General features: G+C 40.6%; 1 non-coding gene across 1 annotated transcript; it reads right to left on the bottom strand.

The window, feature by feature from the left end:
- Positions 1-10: 10 nt before the first annotated feature.
- LOC145720051 (U6 spliceosomal RNA) lies at positions 11-117 on the bottom strand. The gene has a single exon (XR_014142774.1). It is a non-coding gene; the product is annotated as a U6 spliceosomal RNA (small nuclear RNA).
- Between the last annotated feature and the right edge of the window lie 201 nt (positions 118-318).

The following is a 318-nucleotide window of genomic DNA, read 5'->3' as shown; positions in this document are numbered from 1 at the left end:
ACAGCCCTGAAAAAATATGGAACGCGTCACAAATTTGCGTGTCATCCTTGCGCAGGGGCCATGCTAATCATCTCTGTATTGTTCCAATTTTAGTATATATGCTGCCGAGGTGAGCACTATCTTAATGTTTTCTTTTGTAAAGCAAAATTCATTATTTTGATGAACCTCAATTCATCAATTTTTTTCTTTTTTTTTTTTTTAAGATTTTATTTATTTATTTGAGAGTGAGAGAGTGAGAGACAGAGAGCATGAGAGGGAGGAGGGTCAGAGGGAGAAGCAGACTCCCTGCCGAGCAGGGAGCCCGATGCGGGACTCGAT

The sequence above is a fragment of the Leptonychotes weddellii genome, unplaced genomic scaffold, assembly GCF_054177405.1.
Source record: "Leptonychotes weddellii isolate Sample4059 unplaced genomic scaffold, ASM5417740v2 HiC_scaffold_95989, whole genome shotgun sequence".
Lineage (NCBI taxonomy): Eukaryota > Metazoa > Chordata > Mammalia > Carnivora > Phocidae > Leptonychotes > Leptonychotes weddellii.
This window is presented reverse-complemented; position numbering and strand designations above follow the sequence as displayed.